At 34.9% G+C, this 23,091-nt stretch overlaps 1 protein-coding gene across 1 annotated transcript in view; it reads left to right on the top strand.

Moving 5' to 3' along the window:
* Window positions 1-23,091, top strand: part of LOC145665254 (lutropin-choriogonadotropic hormone receptor-like) — a 642,745-nt gene that overhangs the window by 267,611 nt on the left and 352,043 nt on the right. The window lies entirely within an intron of this gene.

Genomic DNA, 23,091 nt, shown 5'->3' with positions numbered 1-23,091 from the left:
TACTCACAACCGAGCAACTTATACTTAGGAGACGAAATAATCCTCTCTCAGCGTGGCGTACAAAAAGGCGACCCTCTTGGCCCTGTTTGTTTTCGTACTAACTTTACAATCCATCGTTAACAGTATCAATATGGAACTGAACATATGGTATTTGGATGACGGGACTGTAGCTGGAGACAAGGATACAGTACTAGAGACATTAGAAATCATCCGTAGACAGGCTAAGGAGATTGGATTGCAAATGAATTTCTCCAAATTGAGGTCATCTTTCTCGGAGTCTCCAATGAGCAGGCTAATAACCTCTTCAAGCTGTTTGACGAAACCGCGCCTGGGATTCAAAGAATTTCGACAGATAACGCCAGTTTACTAGGAGCAGCATTATCTAATGAGGCAAGACGAACAATATTAGAAGACAAAATTTCTAAATTAGAATTCTTCTCTACACGTCTTTCCTTGAGTTCAGCACACTCTGCCTTTTACCTACTACGCGCCTCATTGTCCATGCCAAGGCTGCTACACTTTCTTCGCTGTGCTCCATCTTGTCGGGATGCTGATCTTCTGGAATGCTATGACAACACCTTAAAAACCTGTCTAGAATCTATCCTGAATTGCTCACTCAACAATAACTCTTGGTTGCAGGCGTCCCTGCCTGTTAACCACGGAGGTCTCGGCATTCGCCGCGCCATGTACCTATTTCATCCTTTCTGTCTTCATTCTATGGCGCTAAGCCATTGATCGAGACCATTCTCCAACAAGATCTTAGCCTTGTAACGGATTCAGATGTCAACGACAGCATTTCTAAGTGGTCATTTATCGTAGGATTAGATGTCCCTGATCTTGATAAGAGAGGATTACAATCCTCTTGGGATGATTCCATTATAAATCATCACTTTTCTTCTCTACTTCAGTCATGCGATAACCCAGAAGACAAGGCCAGACTCCTAGCTACATCATCTCCTGAAGCAGGCGATTGGCTTCATGCTATCTCATCACCTTCTTTAGGACTGCATCTTCCCAATGACAGTTTTCGAATCGCCAGTGCACTGCGTTTGGAAGCAGATGTTTGCGAACAACACAGATTTCCTGCCTGTAGAAGTGTCGTAAACAAGAAGGGCCTTCACGGACTCTTCTGTGCCAATAGTGCGGGTAGACATTCACGCCACTCCAGTGTGAACGACATTATCATGAGGTCACTAATTTCAGTAGGCGTTCCTTCTATACGCGAACCGTTGGGATGCAGTCGTGCAGACGGTAAGAGGCCAGATGGTATGACCCTAATACTGTGGAAGAAAGGAAAAGCACTTCTATGGGATTTTACTTATTCCGATACCTTCGCCCCATCAAATCTACATTCCTCTTCAGCACAAGCTGGCAATGTGGCTGCTAGCCGTGATACAGAAAAACGCAGAAATTACAGAATTTACTTGACAAATATAATTTTGTCACTATGGCTATCGAATCAGATGGTTCCTGGGGTCCAGAAGGTCTTAACTTTATAAAAGAAGTCCGACATCGCATTTATTTATCGTCAGGAGACGCTCGAGCAACCTCTTTTCTATTGCAACGCATCATTATGGCAGTACAAAAGAGGGAACGTTGCATCACTTTTTGGGAACGCTACTCTCTGGTAAGGATCTGGAAGAGATCTTTTTTCTGTAATCATCTCGGCGAAAGTTTGAAAGTGCTGTTGTTTTAAAGTTTCTCGACAATTGTTAACCGTTTAGGTACCATTGTTCCCTTTTGGGAACAGCAACTTTTCAGCGTTCTAGCGTTGTATATTTTCTATATTTCTGCCTGATATTAAGTAGTATTATAAATGAATGAATTGTTAATTGTTTTATTTGCCTTAATTTCAGAACAATGAATTTTAAATAGTTTCTTTCGATTTTTTTACAATTGAAGTTTTCATGTCTTTCACATAAGGTTGCAACACTGCGTGCTTACGACGTAATATAAAAGTTGGCAAGACTGATTGTGGGCAGTTGAGAGCTCAATGTGTGTACGTTTTCGTAGTGTGAGTGAACGTGCGTTTGTGACCATTGTTTGTTATTGCGCAACTGATATATTTTAATGTTCCCATTTGGGAACATTGGTACGTAGCGTGTTCGTGTGAATATTTGTTCTCTAAAATAGCGAAATGGCAAAGAAATTGCTTACGCTGGATGAAATACTAGACACATTGGACACTGTGAGTTTCTAATGAGGAAACGGATGTTTGCATTATCTCTTCAGATGAGGCAGGTGATATAACAGACGAGGAGCGCATAAATGAAAACGAATTAGTTCCTCTTATGCCTAAAACGTATGTGGTGAGTTGATAATGGCAGTGAATAATCTCATCGATGACGCAAAATGAGCTTGAAAATATATCATCAACTTCATCATCTAAAAGAAAAGGGAAACAGTGTGTGCCTAAGTGGAAAAATGTTGCGAAAACTTGCCTCAAACCCATTTCCAGTTCACCAGAGAAACTTGTGGTTTCTCATCCTCATCTTGACGGTAGTTCTCCGATAGATATTTTCTTCAAGATTTTGCCCCCCTCATACATAGAACACCTTGTTCAAATGTCTAATTTGTACGCACAGCAGAAGGGAGCTCCACATATAAATACATCATATGAACAGCTACTACATTTTTTTTTTTTTTGTTTTGTTTATTACTTCTCAGCGGGTATCCTGTTCTTCCTTCTGAGAAGTCCTACTGGAGTATAGCCGATGACTTGTGTATACCGATTGTGTCATCCGTAATGCCCAGAGCCCGTTTCAAACAAACAAAGAAATATTTTCATATTGTTGACAATTCTAACTTACCAAAAGGTGCAAATTGGGGAAAATAAGACCTACGATGAGCTACAGAAGAACTTGCAGTAGTTTGGTATCTTTCACCAATATCTGAGCATTGATGAAAGCATGGTTCCGTACTATGGGCATCACACCTGCAACATGTTTATTAGAGGAAAACCAATCTGTTTTGGTTACAAAATATGTTTTTTATGTTCTTCTGACGGTTATCCCTATGCAATGGACTCCTATGGTGGAAAAGACAATAGTGCTAATAACGTTAGTGGGAATATTCTATTAGGAAGGAGAGTTATTCGTAGTCTTACATCATAGAAAAATAATGACCAACACGAAGTCTTTTTCGATAATTTCTTTATGTCTTATGATGTTCTTTTAGAATTAGGAGGAAAATGTGTTCGAGCAACTGGGACAGTAAGAGATAATTGTGTTCAGCAGTGTCTCGTGACTTTACAGAAAGAACTTGCTAGGAAGGAAAGAGGAAAGTTTGACGTCAAAAGTGATGATAATGTTTGCTTTGTAAGGTCGAATGACAGTGCAGTTGTAACTGTTGGTTCAAAGTATCTTATACACTTGCCAGTAGGATCAGTGAGAAGATACTCTCGTGCACATAAAAAAAAAGGTTCCAATTATTAGTCTACCATTCGTTATTCAAAAGTACAATAAAGAAATGGGAGGTGTTGATGCTATGGATCGTCTTCTTGCATCATACAGACCCAAACTCAGATCCAAGAAATGGTGGTGGAATCTTTTCAATAATGCACTCAATTTAGCGATTGTTTCTTCCTGGAAATTGCATTGCGAATTGAATGCAAACATTGAACTCACACATCTACAGTTTTTGAGGGAAGATACCATGTGTCTTTCGCATCGGAAACATGACATCAATTAGGCCAGGTCCAAGATCGCATGTTCCTCTCGAAGCTCGAAATTCTGAAACGCATTAGATTGTGGATGCATCAGAAGGACGCTGTATAGTGTGCAAATCTAATACAAGAAAAATGTGTTTTCTTTGTCAAAAGAGATTACACCAGAAGTGATTTCCAAAGTACCATGAGTTATAAGCATTTTTTCAAAGACCTGAAAAAAGACAGTTAGCTTATGCTCAGCAAAATTCATATGTGTAGTATTCGAATTGGAAAAACGTTTCCTTTGCAAATATAAATTCTTAAATTTCCAAACAAATACTAGCTATATAGAATTTACAAAAACACTACTAAATACATGTACATATATAAAGAGCAAGTGAATAGAAAGATTAGTAAATACATATCTAAAATAAAAGCTCGTAGGTATTCAACTGTAGCCATACGTAAAAACTCGAACCATCCAGTATCTATTTACCCTCATATCTAATACAAATATAACAAGAGAAGAAATGTTCGTAATATTTGACTTTGCTCAGTGTAAAAGCAATGTGTTATTCTACTTCTAAGTATTATTATAAGTAATGTGAAGGGAAGAAATGCAATTCGTATATATATATATATATATATATATATATATATATATATATATATATATATATATATATATAGATAGATAGATAGATAGATAGATAGATAGATAGATAGATAGATATATGCGTGTGTGTTTGTAGCAAAGTCATAGAAACGCAGTCTATATGAAATTGATTAACGTAATTAATTAATTACTTATAGAAAGTACTGTGAAAGTAAAACTAAAAAGACGCGAATTCTGCACACACGAGATACCAATGTTCCCAAAAGGGAACATCACGTCACAGGATGTTGGCAAGTGGTACTCGACAAATCAAAACGAAAATTTAATTATGGGTGGAAAAAGCACAGAAATTGAAAATTTTGAAGAATTCGTACCAGTGGATCCATGTCCGGTCCTTAAACGGTTAATCATTTTAAATTAACCTTTATACAGGTATGTTTTTCTTGTAATTATGTTCATTTGTTTATTCTTTTATATATCGCAACAATTGTTCCGCGGGTGTTGTCAATTTCCAATATTATTGTTCTCATAGTCTGTTTCTACACATATATTCTTACATTGTCTTGCATTGTTAAATTTGTCTACATGCTTGTGTTGAGTTCCTTTTTCTAGTATAAACAATTCTGTAATTTTACTTTTAGAGAACAAATAAACAGAACTGAACATAAATCCTGTATAATGTATACTATTTACTATGCATTAAATATTCTAAATATCTTGATCTATTTATTAATATTTTATGCAGCCAGTTTCTTTTATATGTAATGAACTTTCTACTTAATGCACTTCCAAAGAGATATGCTTTTCTTGAGTCAGTTTTTCTTTCTTTTTATTACTTGTGTGCGCCTTAGAGGTGCTTATACACAGAAAGGAAAAGTAAAAGATACCACCAAAAGTGTTCAACTTTAAGAGGTACACATGTGGAGTTCTTTTGCACTTTTCGCATATTTCGAACATCATACATAACTGCGCAGTTACACTTAGAATAAAACTATTGTTTATTCATTGTTGGTGGAAAGTTTTATTCTTCTCTTTTTTTCTTTTCTCCACTTCAAAGGATTAAACTGAAAAGTTTATAGAAATAAAAATAAGCTTTTCATTGTTGCATTGTTATGTTCTCAAAAGTTTTGGACTATATTTATTGGTTTAAAAAATATTAATACAGTATCGTAAACTTGCAGTTAAACATAATTTTCCATGAATTGTTCTCATAGAATTTTCCAAGAATTGTGCTACATATTTTAAATTATGCTTTATGCTTTATTTTTCAAAATTATGCTTTTAAAATTTATTTCTTCTGGATCTTTAGACAACCACAACCATGTTGAAGGTACCAATCATATGTGTAAGCTGCTGTTATACTTTTTATGCTTTTGGGTTGTCCTACGAATTACATATAAATCATATTTCGTGCACAATTATGCGTAGTTGGAATTGTCCAAAACTTATATGATTCATTTCTTTCTTTTTCAAAATAGTTGCATATAGATCTCAACAATTCTATAATTCACACTTATATAACAAACACATAAAAATTAAAACATGTATGTTCAACTTTAATAACTCGTCAAATTAAAAAAAAAAATCCTTCTTTAGTGGTACCTTATATCACAAATCTTACGCATTGCCCAAATTTGAAGTTCCTAGCTTTAGCACTTTAACTTGGACGTTGATCAATGAGTAAGGACTTCCTTTTTTGTACTATGTTAAGAGATTTACATTTTAAAATATTGGAAACACATATGTACTGCAACACGTAGTCTTTGTGGTTCATTAACAAGAAACATTTGTGTACTGAGACTGTGTCTTCTGTCAGTACTACGTTATGTGCAGTGAGTAGTATTCGGGAGGATGTACTACGAATTTTTGTGGAATTGAACAGACGTTGGTGGTACCAAATTGGATTGGTTGTTTGATTTGGAGTTTAGAGTTCCTTTTATCACCGACGCTATATGATACATAGACCAATATGCGACTCACACTGCATGAGCTTTCACCGCGAATTGAGCTTGAGTCTCCTGCATCAACCGGTTACACCAGCCGTACACTTATCATATAACCACCAAGCAGTTCCACTACCAAATCGGAGGAACCTGTGAATTTCATACGGCAAATATAAACTTAGTTGTAGCAAGTGAATGAACACTTCAAATACTGTATGTCAGACTTATCGAAGGCAACGGAGTACAAGGTGATGGTATGCAGGTCACGGGCAAACCATTATTTAATAAGCAAAATTGTAGACGGAATAAGCCTAAATAAGAGGGATCGCTGAGCGCTAAAGAACTATAGAGAAAATGCTCTGTGGCTGATGCCACAACTCAATCAGTCTCTGACAGTATGTACCTGTTTCTACTATTACAGCCAGAAGAGTGCTGCATTGTCTTGAATATTCAAGGTCATGTTGCTATTCTGGAGCACTTTGTCATCACCCCGCAATGCGGTAGCGTGGAAACAAATTATGCCAACGACGCAAAACTTATACTACATGATGACTAGAAAGGAGTAATACTGTTCGTGATATAAAAAGGTGTATCTAATGAAATAAAACGCACAAAAATAGAAGAGGAGGATGGAGGAAAGCAGAGACCAATGATGAAACGAGTCACGAACTTGTGACAACTGGAAGCAGTTAAACCCTTGAACCATCAAACCTGTTGACCAGCAGACGATGAAATGGCCTCATGTACGTGGAGAGTATATAGAACGCTGCTAATGTAATTCTAGCGAACACGATTTCTTCATCACTTCTTACTAAATCTATAATTTTATACATTTTTCTTGTTGTCTGAACATCCATGTAGTTACTTGGATAGTGTACACACCTTTGACGTTGGAGACTTGGGTTCGATTTCCGACGGAAGTTCATGTGGCTCAGATCCCACGTTAAGCCGTAGGTCCACGTCTCACATAGCATCGCTGCAGAAAGAAACGCTATACCCAAATCCAATCCACTCTTTTCTGTTCTGTGTGTCTCCGTGTGTCAAGGTTTTACACTGGAAGATAACTGCAAGATCTGTCAGAGTATAAACGCATGGGAATCACAAGAGAAAATTAACACTTTTATGTTAGGACAAAACGTCAACATTTACTTGTACAGTACGCTGCAAAAAACCTGCAACATGAGCATATAAGTTTATTGTGAAACTACGTCCAACAGCGCAGGGAACCAACGTAACGTCTAAGTGACACATCACACCAGTAGAAAGCTTGGCGTTCTCCCTTGCACACTTATTTTGGAGCAAAAGACTTCGTCGTTTACAATAAACTTACATGCTCATGTTGCAGGTTTTTTGCTGCGGACTGTACGAGCCTGTAAAACTTGTGTAGAATATAAAAGACACCGCTAAGGCCAAACAGTAGTTTATTAAATCTTGTACAGCCTATATTAAAAATTTCTGCATTAATTTTTAGTATGGAAAGAAGAATAAATTTGAAATTATGTCGAAAATAGTCAAGATATGGTATTTTGGTTAATAAATGTTATATTGAAAATCAAATATTTTAATGTCTGAACTCGACTAGCAGACATCATAATCCACTATAATGTTAAAGAATCGATATTTCAGATGTTTCTAGATCACTAAGTCAGTGTAAATCGCCGAGTTTGTCCAAATCCCTGAGTCACTCTGAATCTAAAGAGCGCGATCAACACGAGTATGATCCATATAATTGTAATGACTTGAGCGACTCAGTGACTCATGATGTGTATTGTCACTGATATAGAGATGCAGAAGTGTATATCTAACCAGACAAAAAGTTAAAATTAACTAAAATTCATGTATAGGACTCCAACAATGTATAAAATAAACTACAAGTAAAAGTTCTAAATATAAATTCAATTTTCTCCCAAAACAAGTAAAATGTGTTATATATATATATATATATCCAACAGAAGACTATCAAAAGAAAATTTAGATTACGTTATTGGCAGGATCATCTATCATCACCCATGACGCTTTTGAAAATGTACCATATACAATGATTTGCAGTAACCTACATACCAAGTAAGATCAAAAGTTTCCAACATCAGATATTATTATTTATTCTAGGAAAAACAAAGCAGATTGCTTTTGATTAGGGAAAACATCTTTTGGGTATTTAGATGTATAGTAACTACAAAGTTTTAAAATGTTTCAAAAGTATTTAAGTTAGTATTAATTTTTTGTTGTCCTTTTTGTTTTACTGAAAGGCAGAAACTTGAAATTCAAAATCACTTTCACGACACCTGCAAAGCTTGTAATTCAAGTTTTGCTCAATTTATAATGGAATCCTTGTGATAAGTTATTTTCCTTATCCTTTCCAATAGAACATATTACACATATCATATGGTACGTATCAGTGATGGTGTTAGTGATACTATAAATTACTTCCTCTCTGGTCCAGTGAAGTACAGTGTCCCGTGATCGATTTCCGGTGGGATAATTGATACTAACTAACAAGATGCATGGTCTATGGAGCCCGAAGGTTCAATGCCGCGTTCACGAAAACTCTCCATTGACTTCTGTTCTTAGCCAATTGGATCCAGTTTCTACTTTGTATTCCTATTTCTGAAAGATTTATCCTAATATTGTCCTCCCGTCTCCGTCTAGATCTTCCTAATGGTCGCTTCCGATTGGATTTCCGGTTAAAACTTTGAAAGTGTTCCTACTCTCTGCGGATCAATGATACAGTGGTTCGAACGCTACCTTAAATTTAGGTCTACATCTTATATAGCTCATGTGCTGAAAAAGGACATAAACTTTTAAAAAAGCAAAAAGAGAAAGAACAACTCTATAAAGTTCAATGTTGGCGAATAAATGCATTGCTGAAATACATATTTTATCGTTTTATTACTTTTCGGATCAATTAGAAATTTGGCTCTTTAGCTAAGAATACCCTTAAAAATTGGAATTTTCATCAGATCAATTAACAGAAATATTGTGCTGCAGAAATATGAGAGACGATCGATCCAACAACTTAATAGGAAATGTCATAAGAACAACTCTTCTTTTGCCTTTTTCAATGTACGCTTTCTATTTCCTGAACACCAAATAACATTAGTTATTCCTGGACCTGGTTTATTATGACGAACATGATATTATTTCAGAAAAGTGTATCATTTTCCGTCTCTATGATATGTAATTTAAAATTACATGTTTAATAATGTACAGCAGAAAATAAAATCTAAGAAATCTGAGTAAAACTCAAGCAAGTTTTAGTTTTCTTACAGACTGAATAAACAGACATATAACAATACCAGGAAAGATTAGCATGTCAAATTGTAAGTGACTAGTTGCCGTCTCTTCTATTTATCTCTATCTTACTTTGAAATTCTTCAACTGTTCTTATCACCCTCCAAATAAATTCTTCAGGAAGAAAAAATCTTCCCATGCTTTGGTTTTCTTTTAATAATGTTCACATCTAGAAAATCTAATTGCAATAATTCTCCCAAATCACATTTTTTTATAAGGTATTTTATAGATTTGCGTATGTTCATCGTATCAGTCTAGTATTAATATAATATGTTCAGTATCACATCACTTGATTTTTCACGCTGTATCTCTGGATTGTATTTGCATATTTCCATTATGTATCAGTACGTTGGTGGAGAATCAATGAGCAAGACAAACAAGGTGGCTGATGTTCTTGCTGCTTAGTACTTCTATTTACGTATAACACACATAGAAAATGCAGTTTTATCGCGGAACATTCGAATTTACAACTGTGCACATATTCGTAAGTTGTCTAAAAGTGTTCATGGATTAAGCTTTTGCTTTTCATTTCTCTTGATATTTCGTTTGATCGGAAAGCACAGTCTTGGTCCACACGATCCATAGAATATGCAGCATATGAGTTAGATGAGATGTCTTCTAATCGTATCTCCACTCCGTCAGTTTATCGTCTTACTCATTGAATGTTTGCAATACTGTATCCTTCGGCATTTTTAATATTTGTTGTTGTTGAACAAAATGAATTGTAGGAAATCCGTGCTTATTGGTTCCTTAAATGCAGTTGTTTCCCTCAAATACAATTCTCCTTATGTTGAAAGATAGGCACTACTAATTTTCATTCTCTAACAGGGATACAGGCTCTGGGCTCTCCTGGGTGCATTTTACATTATGCATAATATAATGTTAGAGCACATGATATATCAGAATTCAATATCCTAATGTAAGAACCTGGATTTGCTGTCAGAACATTTTGTTATATAATCACGTGAATATTATATTTATTTGTCTACCTCTGCAATCTAAAATATCGTGTCCGCTAATCAGTGGATAACTGCTTATCATTTTCACACTTGAAGTGCATATAATGCATCACAACTACCTGGAACATGAGAAATAAAATTTTTATAATATATATTTTAAGTTCTTGTATACTTCAGACTTTGCAGGCTTTCAAAAAGATTTCATTCGAGCAAGGAAAATATGTAGTATGTTTGCCAGTAGCGTAGGCAGAACATATATTTGAGAGGCTGATAAAAGGACTTTCTATATAAGTGCTTTTTTCCAAATAAAATATTTGTAATATTAGCTTTTAGGCTTGTGGGCTCAATCCCCCTTGTTTACTTCACTAACACCTGCAAAGTAAGAATTATGAGTCTCAGAACAGTTCTTTGAGTGGATAAATCGGCTAATCTCTACAGTTCGAGATTTATGCATTAGAGCAAGTAGTACATAATAAACACTTCGATATTGCGGAAATCATATATGACATTATACTGAATATTGTCTAAGGATGCCACGCGGACATCACGCAAAATAGGAAGGAGAATATTCTATAAAAAACAAAGAAAAGATTTCTTACCACGTATAGGGACATTGCGAATTCTTATTACTCACAACTAGTATACATAATGTTCTCAATCAGCCCAAAGTTTTATTTTTAAAGCGAGCATATGACTATCCTTTCACTCTCTATGTTATCATTATTATAATCTTCATCCTAGTTTTCATACAGCTTAACTACTCGCATCTTTGATAATGACACATGTTGATTAAAATAACACACTATTACACGTGATCATTTGTGATTACTTGATAGAACTTACATCTAACCTTGTCACGTGAGAGAGAACGGGGATTTTAATAACAAACTAGTAAAGTTCAATTATAACACTCATTGCTAGTCTATCATTTTATTTACAATTACGTGAAGTAATCAGATTTAGCTTAATTGGCCCTTACAACTAGATCAAAGTCTACATTAGTGCGCGACCTGAATGTCGGCATGATACTGGAACCAATTATCTCACATAAACACTTACAAACTTAAATCAAAATGTCATTAATTAACTCTGTCCATTTTCAATGAAATGTTATAAAATTAAATAATTTAGTTAACTAGGATGAACATGAGTTTACAAATGCAAATATAAATACAAATATAAATATAAGTCCTGGCACAAAGGCCTAAGGTGCTTGATTAATGTAATCTGGACTAACGCTACCTCCGGTTATAATTTTATGCATATCAGAATACAATAAAGATTAATTCCAACTTACATGATTAGTCTCCAATAGAACATCCAACAATAGAGTGACAAGACGTACTAACGACTTCGGAGAACGCGACTCGTATAGTCTCGTCGTTTAAGTGCAACTTCCCCTCTGGTAGATTTTACCATAGTTTTTATACACGATTTATTTTTCACTTTTCATCTTTCTGTTCTCTATTTCTGGACTATCTTAACCACAAAAGGGTTGTTTTCTGTGACGTCAGTACGGAAGTCCTTGTCTACCTTCACAAATATTTTGTCACAGGTATACGTTTCTATTGTACAAATAAATCCTGTTTTTCCTGTTTTTCCTTTCACTTCAGCTTGTTTGTTTCTAAAAGTGGATTGTTTCCGTGAATTCGCTTTCTAGACACCTTTTGAAATTAATCGTTCATACAACACTAAAAAATGTCGATCTAGTCTCTATATTCACGTAACAAAAATAATCTGAATAAGTGAAGACAGTGCATCCATTAGTAAATTATACAAAACTAAACTCCTTAGATCTGATTTTATTGACTCATATATACATGGTCAGCTAATTATCCCTTAATAACATTATTTCTGAATTTCTAACTGGGAAATAACAAAACTTTTTACCAAGTTGGTCGCCTATCACTTCAGAAATCCATCAAGGTCAACATATTTGCAATATGTGATCCAACAAATTTTCGACTGGATTACATGAGATTATCATTTCTTAACAGACATATATATTCTAAACTCAATTCATATCCGCGTACTTCTTGTTCTTGTCAATCTAGAACAATAGATCACTTATTTACAATGGTCGAAAATCATTTGACTAAAGCATAGAAGGTAAAACTGAAGTTGAAAGATGTTTCAGAATACATGAAATGCAAACCGGAATAACGCATTTACATAAAAAAACTGTACTAAAAATATTTAACTATTTTCATCCCTCAAGAAGAGCTCATGTGATGTAAAATATAGAGAAGCACATATCACTTAGAGACAGTTCTCAGGGAGTATTTGAAGAGAGTCATTTCGTTAATCGCCCTTGGTGACTGCAATTGTACAGTAAACGTGCGTCTAAAGTCAGGTAGAATAAAATTTCTCATTCTATCTTTCTGAATGTAATATCCGGCAATCAACAGAACACAGGAAGCTAATTTAACTTACATTGAAGTTCGTGTCTGGTGAATTGGGCTATTCTCTTCTACTGCCTCAGTTTTCATTGCGTTTATGTTTGCCCATATATATACATGATTTTCTTTATGTAACTGGACAAGCAAATCAAACATAAGCGTTTGTTAGAACTAGCTCGGTCACGTTAACTTTTTCTTCTCTAACACACTACCGGCCATGGTTACTGTCTGCATGTTGACCATTTTCATTAGGAACATAACTTCAGTAAAGTATAAAGAGGGATTCTTAAAGTACTATCTTCCATGCGTACTATTTCAATTTTGCTTTACAATACAGTTACAGTGGTTTTGCAGAAGCTTATGTAAAATCTGGGATACTTTATAATATGAAAATGTTTATAATAAAACTTTAAAAGGTTAAGAATCTGGTGAGACATTCACAATAAGTTCACTACCGATAATGTTTGATATTTATCAGAAAATTTTGACAAATAATATATGGAAGGAATAAACATTTGAACCATAACTTATAGCTATTATTTGATATGCCGAAATGTATTACGATAGAAACATATTTCATTTTTGAATCTTATAATTATAGAAATTGAACGTTAACTTGTTAAACCTTTTTCTTTATATTTGCATTGTCAAACAGTATCTTGTTAAAATGTTTGACAAATTATATATAATGTACATACTAGTGGTGTAATCTATATAGTTCAATAGCAGTTAGTTCGAAGTTTTCTGATTTTCATTTCTGAACAACAAGAATTGTTTATTGAATTAGTTTTTGCCTTAAGAATTGAAATTATGATACAGTACTACGAAAAGTGTAGTGTAAACAATGAGTGAAAGTTATGAGTTAAATAGGAATTTAACCAATAAATCGGTACCGCAAAAGAAAAAATAATAATAATAAAATGAAAAAATAAATTTAAAAAATAATAAAAAAGGACACGTCGATTCTTTGTATTGAAGAAATTTTAAAATGTTTTAAAGTTCTATTTTATCTTATCTAAACTTAATTGAGAAGGTTTAGGAGTTCAGACTCTCTATATCCCTTTCTTGTTGGTGCAACGTACTGATAAACATAAAATTATAATTCGATTTGAAGCGTACAAAATATTTTTTTGAGAATTCATCACGATTATTCTCTTCTGCAATACTTCAATTATTTCCTAAATGAATGCATTACCACTGGAAACTTCAGTTGTAAATTATCGGAACTTTTCAGCTTTTGAGAAAATTATATATAAGGGGCGATCAACTGAAACACGTTCGTTCCATATATTATTGGTATAGTGTGTAGGAGGATATTGTTTGTTTAATAGTCTGTAATGGCTAATGTCCCTGTGTGTTGGGTGTAGGAATGTTGATACGTGTTTCCGTTTTGCAGATATAACGAGTGAAAGATGGCATTTAAGCGTGGTCGTGCCAGCGTGCCGTCATCCAGTTTCTGAGTGCCGAAGGTTGCCAAACGGCTCAAGTGTTCCAGCGTATGAAATACATGTATGGTGATGCATGCGTCTCCGAAACAACAGTGGTGGACTGGGCCAGAATGTTTCGGAAGGGGCGTAAACAAACCACTGATTATCCCGGTCCTGATAAAACCCATGTTGTTGCCACAGAAGACACGCGTGAAAAGGTGACTGTGGCTATAGACCACTGAATTATGACCACTGAACGGGTTTCAGTTGATCGTCCCTTATACATTGACACGTTGTCAGAACGTTATTGCATTTCTTCAGCTTTTCAACATAACAATATAATTTGTTCCGAATAGTACTGCACATGATTACACCAAAATCCGTGCTCGTGGGTTTTCTCGGGGTATTCCCGTTTTCTCTCACTTTTTTATTTCACCATTTCACTCATCTCTCATCATTACCGTCTCCTTTAGCCTAATCGTGGGACGTAAAACTTAAAGATTTCATCTTATTTTTTTTTACTTGATTACACAGCTTATCTTAATATTTCTGAACTTTTTTTTTCCATAACGAAACAGAATTGCTAATTCTTTTTCACTCCACTAGCATAACCGTGTTCAACTGAAAATCATTTTATTTATTACTTTCCTTCGAATAATTCAGTGCGAAGGTTACTGGATTAAAAAAGAGCAAACGACGCAGTAACGGTCACTATCAAACAATTATGTAATGTCTAAGTTCCCACGTCTACAGATCACAAGTTAACCACTGTAGTTAATTGATAAGAAACTGAAAACTATTGAGCAGTATAGTACACGGAACAGAAACTTGTAGCTTCAGAGAAACAATCCCTCGGAAGATGTATTAGTAAAAGTAAGGGGGGGGATGAGGTGGGTAAAATGAATAATCTAATGAGGAAGTATTAAAACTAAGAAGTGAGGAACTGAAGACTAATACCGGAAATACTTGAAAAGAGGAAATTAAACTGGATATTATTTTTAAAAACTTGTTTTACTAGGGAAATCACAAAATATGTTAGAAGGTAAGAAAGAAACAGAAACAAGATTATTTAAATTAATAGATGGCATTGATAACGGCAATATTCCAACATCAGAACTATGACAAAGAACCGTAGCTCGTAAAACCTGCTAACTTAGGTAAGCGATCTGCCAGTGATGTCTCCATATACGACGATTTCTGTTAGTTCGCAACAGTTGTACTGTTTCGCTAAAAAATCAGTCCTTCCCAACATAGCTGTTGTCCAAAACCAAAAACGTCTCACTTAATTTTTTCATAGCTTTGGATACCTGTATTTCAGAACTCAGTAGGCTCAAACTTCCTGACTCAGTAACCAGCGTGTCGTTTCATACTACCACCTCAGATTCACTTCTTGACTTAATCTTAACTTCCGACATTGATAGAGTTCTTCATTTCGGTCAATTTTCAGTACCTGGCATTTCGCGTCATGATTTTATCTTTGTTTGCTATTCTATTAAGACTCCCAAATTCAAGCCTAAAGTTGTTTTATACAGAGATTTAGCCAACATTAACAATGAAGCACTCTTGCGTGATGCTGCGTTATTGCCTTGGCATCTAATAAGTTCTTTTCCTTCTGTGGATGACCAACTATCTTATTTCAATGAGTTAATATTTTATCTTCTGAACATTCATGCCCCCTTGAGAGAAAAACGTGTTTCTCGTTCTCCTTCGCCCTGGATTACAGATGAAATTCGAAGTTTAATGGCTTGTCGCGACAGAGCGTATAGTAAATTTAAGAAAGCACGTAAATTGAATCTACCCAACTTAAATGACAAATTTGAGGAATATAGGATCCTTAGAAATAGATGTAATCAAGCCGTGCGTAATGCGAAATTAAAATTTTCCTACACCCTCTTTGAGAACAAGAATCCCTCCCATCTTTGGAGAAATTTGAAGCTACTTGGCATTCGTAGCAGCAAAAGAGTCCAGCCGAATGTAGCTGCTCCTTTCTCTGCCGATTATCTTAACAATTATTTCTGTAGAATTGATAGTTCTAGCTCACAGATAAATGCAAGATCTGATAATACAGGACAAATCCCTAATTTTGAAGAAAATGTTTTCTCTTTCACTTGTGTTACCCCACATGATGTAATGAAAGCGATTAAGAGGATAAAATCCACTGCTATAGGTGCTGATGAAATAAGCATAACATTGATCAAGAAAATATTACCCTTCGTCCTCTCCCCAATTACCAATTTATTTAATCTTTCCCTTACTACCGGAACATTCCCAGTCTTGTGGAAGACAGCACGAGTCCTGCCTCTCCCTAAGACTAAGGATGTCCGATCTGCAGAAGACTTAAGGCCTATTTCAATATTACCTGCCCTATCTAAAGCTCTTGAATATATTGTAAGTGATCAAATATGTGAGCACCTTCGAACTTATAACCTCTTAGACACTTTTCAATCCGGGTTTCGTAAACATTGCAGCACTTCTACAGCCCTTACCAGTATTACTGATGATATACGTTCTGCTTTGGACAAGAGAGAGATAACCATACTTACCTTACTGGATTATATAGCAAAGCATTCCAGTCAGTAAACCATGACATTTTGCTACAGAAACTTGTACAAAAATTTAGTTTCTCTACTTCAGCTGCTAAGTGGGTCCAAAATTACTTATGCGACCGAAAACAGTATGTGGTGGTTGCCAACTTAGTTTCTGGTCAGCGTAACCTTCCTTGTGGGGTTCCTCAAGGTAGTGTTTTAGGGCCTCTTCTTTTCTGCCTTTATATTAATGACTTAGCACAATCTCTAAAACACTGTAAGTATCACATGTATGCGGACGATGTTCAATTGTATCTATCTTCTTCACCAAAGCAAATAGATACTTGGATAACAAAGATGAACGAAGACTTGAGTAATTTGGCTAAATGGTCAGCAAATAATTGTTTGATTATAAATCCAGTCAAATCAAAGTCAATTTTAATTACTTCCAAACGTGCAACGACGTTAGTAGATGCTTCACTTGTTCCCAATATAACTTTAGAAGGCGTAAATATTCCCTTCTCTTCCTCTGTGAAAAATCTTGGCGTCATACTTAACAAATATTTAACTTGGTCCGATCAAATTAACGCATCATGCAAGAAGGCTTTTGGAATTCTTCATTCTCTCAGCAAATTAAAAAACTTTTTACCAACCCAGTTGAAAAAAACTCTTGTTCAAACCCTAGTGGTACCACATTTGGAGTACTGTGACACCGCCTTAACTGACGCTGATATACATTTACAAAAGCGTTTGTAGCGAGTACAAAATGCTTGTATACGTTTTATTTTTAGCTTAAAATTCTCAAATCATGTTACGCCATTCTTTAAAAAGCTGCAATGGCTGAAGATGCAGCAACGGCGAAAATTGCACTCGTTGGTACTGCTGTATAAAACACTTACTTTTACAGAACCTTCCTATCTTGTAAAACATCTTAATTTTTTAAGCGATTTCCATGAGAGGGACACAAGATCACGTTTTAATAGCCAACTTTCAATTCCAATTCATAGATTAACTTATTCATCCAAATCATATATAATTTCAACGTGTCGTGATTGGAATACTTTGCCAACCTCGGTACGTGAGTCAAAATCTTTAGCATCTTTTAAAAGAGCAGTTTATAATTTATTGTTATCGAAGCAGGGTTGAATGGACACAGAGACAGAAGAGCCAATAGAGAAGCCTGTCATAAAGATATGAAACTCAACACTTATTACATATTATAACATGTATGTACTTTCGTGTAGCACTATATTATATTTGTGTGTGTGTGTGTGTGTGACCAAGTGACAGTCTGTTTCTTGTGTTTTTTTTTTACTTTCTAATTTTTTTCTTTTGCTATTGTTAGCTATATCCTTTGATTTTTCAGTTTTGTGTCATGTTTAGGTGGTAGATAAGGCTACATATAGCCTTAACCTCGACATGTAAAATAAGTCAAAATAAATAAATAAATAAATAAATAAATAAATCTATTAACTGAGAGTTCTTTTTTACAAGGAGGAAAGAAGTGTAAGTCCGATGATTCTCGGTCAAATTAGTAAAGGAGATGTTAAGGTCGAAATGTAAAATAAAGTTTGAAGTTTCTGAATATCTGAGATGTGCATTCTTATGGTTAACGTTTTGTCGGCAACCCAGGTTTTTTGTTGGTAACCCCGACTGGTAACTCAGATAGCTTTATCGATTCTAATTTTTATTGTTTCTAGTTGCAGAAACATTCCAGAGAGCTGCTTTTGTCACTAATGTTGTATGAAAAGAAAAAAGAATATTTTAAGAAGCACGAACATTGACTTTGTGTGAAAGTATAAAGTTGTTAAAAGCAAAATTGATTTCGTGAAGTATATAAAACTACTGGGTGATGAAACAGATTAGCCATTTTGGGATTGCAAAAGCATTAATTTCTTTTTAGACTATTACAAAGATACAGTGGATGTTGCTGAGGTAAACGCTAGAAAAGCCAAAACCCATAGTGAAAATGCAAGGAAATCCAACACTAAAAGCAAGAATGTGATATATATATATATATATATATATATATATATATATATATATATATATATATATATCGTAAAACAAACAGTTACGCCAAATATGATACCAAGCGCTATTACATATTCAATGTATTAGATCATGAATGAGGAAACTGCATACAATGCGTGGGAAGCGTTTAAGCTACAGTTTAAAGCAATCTCCAAGGACCAATTGTTTAAGATTCGTATTGACTTCTTTACATACATTGAATGTTGGAAGAAGATGTTTTTACTGATACTACCTAGTTAAAAAGTGTGCGGGATGAGTTAAACAACGGATTAAAAGTGAAATGCGGAAATCCATGATCAAATCTCTTATTAGGTGTAAGATTTTGCATATTTTGACTAATAGCTTTGAAACATTTCAGCCTAGCTATATGTAGTTAAGCAAGTACTAGAAGATAATGCTTGACGAACTCCTAATTCTGATTGGCGTGTTTGAAGGAAACTTTCTAAAGTAAAAGCAACTTATATTTGTTCGAAAAGCACTAATGGAAAAATGTCAAGAAACCGAAGTTCAATCAGAAACGTCAAAGAAGACTGATAAATATAATTATTCAAGAGAAAAAGGACATCAGGTAAAATAATGTAAGTAATGGATTGCTGACGGGGAACAAGCCTAGAATAGTCCTCTAGAATAGTAGAGGAAAAGTACGATTAAATATTGAGTATTGTAAGTGTGTGCATAGCTACAATACCAAGAGATTTTCTCAAGATTTTTGTGGTCCAATCGACGATTCGTTTGATACGAAACGACACTAAGTAGTGTTTAAAAGTAGCAATACCAGGTTTAGATATTGTTATATAGTTATGAACTGTGCAGAGACTTATAACTCCGTCTGGTTAAGAACAAAATGGAGGTTGCGAACGTGAGTACGTGTAATAGCTAAAATAGTGAGAATTTTAAAATATTCGAATCCACGTACTAAGTTTCGTTCTGCAGTATGAGCATAATAATTTATGTTGCTATTTAGACACTGAATCGTACCGGAAAATTATAAGTACAAGGAAAATTATAAGTACATTATAAAATTATAAGTATAAAATGTAAGTCCCTAGATGCGTTGTGGATAGATAAGAAGCCAAGAATAACTCATCTAAAAATCGTAAGGTTTACTTCTATGCACAAATTTCAGCTCAGAAATGGAGACAATTATGTTCTATCTAGTACGATATGATGGTGACGAGCGCTACAAAATCAAGGCCAATGAACAAAAAAATCATTTCGCCAAAGGATGAGTGATCTAAAAAGAAAGTGGAGTGTATGAATAGAATATTGAAGTTCCTACTCATGGCGTAGAATCGAACAAATCAATTGAACCTTTTGACTCTTTTGACCAGGAAACAAAGTATGAAGATGCAATAGGATAAGGAGAGGCTAACAGTGAAATACAATAAGATCAATAATCTGCTGAAGTAGAAGATGAGATACAGAATTAGACATTGAGTCTTTAGCTATATGATGTTTAAGATATAGTGCAAAATTAAAGAACCCACAATATTTTGAAGATTACGTCAACAGAAGAATTTCAGTAACATAAACTATCCTGAAACTTACGAAGAAACCATTAACAGTAAACACAGCGTCTAGTGGAGAATAGCCATGAAAGAAGAAATGTCTTATTTGAAAGAAAAATAAACACTGGGGTGAACATCACTACCAGGAGAAAAAATTATACCATGTAAATGGGTTTATGGTGTAAAGACGAAACCAGATGGAAATGCTAAGAAATGCAAATTACGGCCAGCTGTCAAAGGACTTAACCAATGTTATAGTGCACACTGTAAGCTAATGTTCAGTCATGTAGCTGTATTAGATTTTAATCGTGGATTGCTCAGTATTGCTGCGAGTGAAAACATGTATCTGAAACAATTCGAGACATCTACTGCATTTCTCTATAGGAAACTTGAAGAAGCACTTTATACGCGACAGCCAGAAGGGTAAAGGGACGACACGAATTTGGAAACTGTTATGCGGAGTGAAACAGACAGGGCTTTAACTTGAATGAAGCTGGTCCGTGTTTGTATGTCAGAGAGAAAGATGATAAAGCGCTGATGATGGCTTTATATGTCGATAATGGATTGGTAGTGGTATCAGGCAAGTTGAATTCCAAAAAAAATTACAAGACTTGAAATTTGCATTCAAGATTACTATGAAATCTTCGACGTGCTTTTTGAATCTAGAAATTGATCGTAGAAGTGATGGTTCTGTCCAAGTAAATCAACAAGCATATGTAAGAAAAATTCTAGTGCGATTTAACTTTGCTGACTCTAAACCAGTGTCAACATCAATGCTCAACATGTCTAAATACTATCAAAGAAAGTTAAAAGTGTGAATTTCTCGTCAGACTCTTCTTATGATTATGCAGTAAAAGCGCTGATATATCTGATGTTGGAAACAAAGCCTGAAGCAGCATATAGTGTTTTTCTCACGATCACTGGAAGATCCGATTGCAGAAAATATCGGAATGGAAAGAGTATTTCGATACTTAGCAGGCACTAGTGATAAAATTAGCATTTACCACTGAAATATTTGAAAGCGTGATTTATGTTTTTATAGTGATGCAGATTTCAGAGGATGAAGTAAGACTTCACATTCAACATTGGACGTTGTACTAACCTATGAAGGAGGTTTAATTTCATAGCTTAGCCTGATAAAAGCAATGTTTGCTAAGTCTGCTACAGAATCAGAGATTGTGGCTGTAGCTGAAGCAGTGATATAAGTAATTTGGTTAAGTAAGTTGTTTGAGGGTATATTGAAACTAAAGAATGTGCCTATGATTGAGGTTGATAACTCACAAGTAAACCTTACGTTTGGGTGAATCGAGTTGCTGACTGAGACACATATGAGAAAGTAGTACTAAATGTGGTCAGTATTTCAGTGAAGTTTTAGGTGCGAAGCTCCAGGGGTTTAGGAGATACAGCTACCAGAACATCACATGGAAGTACAGAATAGTCTTCATACAGTTGGAGGTAAAAGCTCTGTAAGACCTCTCGTAACGACAAAAGGTGAATAACAAATATATGGGTACATATTAGGACTAGGGAGAAGTCATATAGTAAGGGTATACCTGACGGCGGCCATCTTGAAATGCGTCATTTTGAATTAAGGTCAGGTTTTTAAAATAGGAATAGGGTCATGTGATACATGATTTAAGGCGCAAATTCAATCAGAAGAACAATGGTGACGTTAATTTTGATTTACGCGCAATTGGTAAACAGTTACAGGGAAATTAAATATTATTGCAGCATATGTATTAGTAGTTTACCTCACCTTGTAAATTTTGTGTTAGTGATAATAATTAAATAAAAAGCAGGTGGATAAATATTAGGTCTATGGTAAGAGTTGCCTTGATGGCGACCATGTTCAAATCCGCCATTTTGAATCAGACAAAAGTTTTAAACAAAACGCATAACAGTGACACCTTATTAATAGCAAATTTTACCATAACTCCAACGGTATAACAATTTTTGCTTTATCATTAACCAGCACAAAATTAAATGGATCGCTCCTTACTACTACTGCTTTGACGGAATTGTTAACGACAAATGTGTCAAATGTAACTCGATTGCCTTTGTCAGGTGTGCTCACTGTGAGCAGAGCATTTGTGCAAGTCATGCACTCTTTTCTGAACTACATACTGATTGTACTAATTGAGGACTTTTCTGGAAGAAAGACCCAAGTTCAATTATGACTCAATTCCACTTTGGTCATTTTTCCTTAAATTAGCAACTTGTTTATGCGATAACAAATGCTGGTTAATGATAAAGCAAAAATGGTTATACCGTTGGAGTTATGGTAAAATTTTCTATTAATAAGGTGTCACTGTTATGCGTTTTGTTTAAAACTTTTGTCTGATTCAAAATGGCGGATTTGAACATGGCCGCCATCAAGGCAACTCTTACCATAGACCTAATATTTATCCACCTGCTTTTTATTTAATTATTATCATTAACACAAAATTTACAAGGTGGGGTAAAGGACTAATACATATACTGCAATAATATTTAATTTCCCTGTAACTTTTTACCAATTGCGCGTAAATCAAAATTAACGTCACCATTGTTCTTCTGATTAAATTTGCGCCTTAAATCATGTATCATATGACCCTATTCCTATTTTAAAAACTTAACCTTAATTCAAAATGGCGCATTTCAAGATGGCCGCCGTCAGGTATACCCTTACTATATGACTTCTCCCTAGTCCTAATATGTACCCATATATTTGTTATTCACCTTTGTCGTTACGAGAGGTCTTACA

Source organism: Thermobia domestica, chromosome 11 (genome assembly GCF_964235325.1).
Source record: "Thermobia domestica chromosome 11, izTheDome1.hap1.1, whole genome shotgun sequence".
NCBI lineage: Eukaryota > Metazoa > Arthropoda > Insecta > Zygentoma > Lepismatidae > Thermobia > Thermobia domestica.
This window is presented reverse-complemented; position numbering and strand designations above follow the sequence as displayed.